This window comes from Glycine soja, chromosome 6 (genome assembly GCF_004193775.1).
Source record: "Glycine soja cultivar W05 chromosome 6, ASM419377v2, whole genome shotgun sequence".
NCBI classification, from domain to species: Eukaryota; Viridiplantae; Streptophyta; class Magnoliopsida; order Fabales; family Fabaceae; genus Glycine; species Glycine soja.
Window position 1 is genome coordinate 8164413 of NC_041007.1, and position 1888 is coordinate 8166300.

At 30.7% G+C, this 1888-nt stretch overlaps 1 non-coding gene across 1 annotated transcript; it reads left to right on the plus strand.

Moving 5' to 3' along the window:
* Positions 1–1001: 1001 nt before the first annotated feature.
* On the plus strand, positions 1002–1086 carry TRNAM-CAU. The gene is given in 2 exon segments: positions 1002–1039; positions 1051–1086. It is a non-coding gene; the product is annotated as a tRNA-Met (tRNA).
* The last annotated feature ends 802 nt before the right edge of the window (positions 1087–1888 follow it).

The window sequence follows — 1888 nt, forward strand, 5'->3', positions numbered from 1 at the left end:
TTTAGATTTGCTTAAAATTCATTCCTTGTCAGTACGTTTTCATTTTACCTAAAATGAGATTCCTGATTTAAACTCAAAACACTGAAAATGAGATTTTATTTTTTTTAGTTTTTGGTTCGTTTGGAAAAATATTTCACTGAAAATGAAAACAGAAATCCAACCAAACACATTTTCATCACCATTTTCTATTTTCAGTGAAAATAAAAATAAAAAACAACAAAATCAAACACCCCCTTAGGGATCTTTAGGGATCTCTACCCCTCTTTCGCTTATGTTGTACTTCTTTCCTTTTGGGCCTTTGGCCCGATGAAATTAAAAAATATAGAGAGAGAGATGAAATTGATTAAATTAGGATAGTAATGTCATTAAAATGGAAATAATTTCAAGATAAAAAGGTGACTTGGAAATTTCTCATTTCAAGATATAAGTGTGTGTGATACGTGCATACCTCACTGTGTGGTATAGGATCCTATTGTTATTGAGCTATCACACAATGCAAATAAACGGAAGGTCTCACTATATGTCAGTATTGTTCCCGCACACCTACAAACACATAAAAAAAAATACATTTTTTTTGTGCATTTGTATCAATGGAAACATGTTTCCATCAGGGATATTTTGTAAAAAAAAAAAAAATACAACAATCATAGGGTGTGAACTTAGCAAATCAGTAGGTGAAATAATAGTATACTTATGAGTTTCGAATTCGATTTAAAAGGCTTGGACCAAAGAAAAAGGCCTCTGTAGAAATAGAATCTCACATATTAAAGTCGAACCCTATAAATTGAATTTTAATGGACTTATTATGTCTATTTTAGCTTGAAACACCCAGAGAAAACCTGAATATTTTTTATTTTACGATGAAAACCAGAATTCAAAAATATTTCCAACTTAAAAAAAAAAAAAAAAAGCGAAAATGACCAAATACAACTCTTGAGTCTCGACCATTGAAATCATGTGTGTGTAAAAATATAATTTATTACCGAACATATTCAGCTTGTGGGGTGGTGGCGCAGTTGGCTAGCGCGTAGGTCTCATAGCTACTGAGTAATCCTGAGGTCGAGAGTTCGAGCCTCTCTCACCCCAATTATCTTTACTTTATTAAAACTGGGTTTAAATGCTTCGCGTTTTGGGCCAATTGATAACCAAAGCAGTTAACAATTTCTTCATATTAAATATATTACCGAAGGTCCATTAACATTGTCCTGAGCCTCCTTTAAGTAGCATATCAATGGGGGGTTTCCTCATGTGTTAAAGTTGGGAGTAATGCCCAAGAATTTCACCGGTTAACAATGGGACAAAATAAGTAGAAAATTGTTTATTTTATTAAAATAATTTTTTAATAAATAAGTTTAAATAAACTGACTCAATATTGATATCTAAATTATGCTTACCTGATTGAGGGAGTCATAGGACATTTATATTATGTTTGACTATGAGGAAAGAAAGAGAGATGAAAGAAAGTGAAAAATAGAGTTGTTAGTTAGAGATGAAATGAGATGAAAAAAAGTAATATGATAGATAATAAAATTATAAATTAAGCATTTGTCAAATTACGTTTGTGCTCATATTTTTTTTTCTGCTTTAATATTTTTTTTAAACGATTTTACTCTTTTGAAACAAACTAATTTTGAATATGTTGGGTCTTCTCTTAGTCTGCTATATTCAAATATGTTGGGGGGTGCATATTTGAATTTGGAGAGCTCTCAGCGCATTTCGCTTTTCTCACATAAGGCCAATTTTGTAAATATATCCCTTTCGGTCATCTTTCTTCACAAATCTGCTTATATTTGAGTGAAAACTTATTTGAGTGAATCCTACATGTTTTGTATTAAAAAAAAACTGAAACATTATACTCAAACGAAAAACAGAAATAAAAACTTAATTT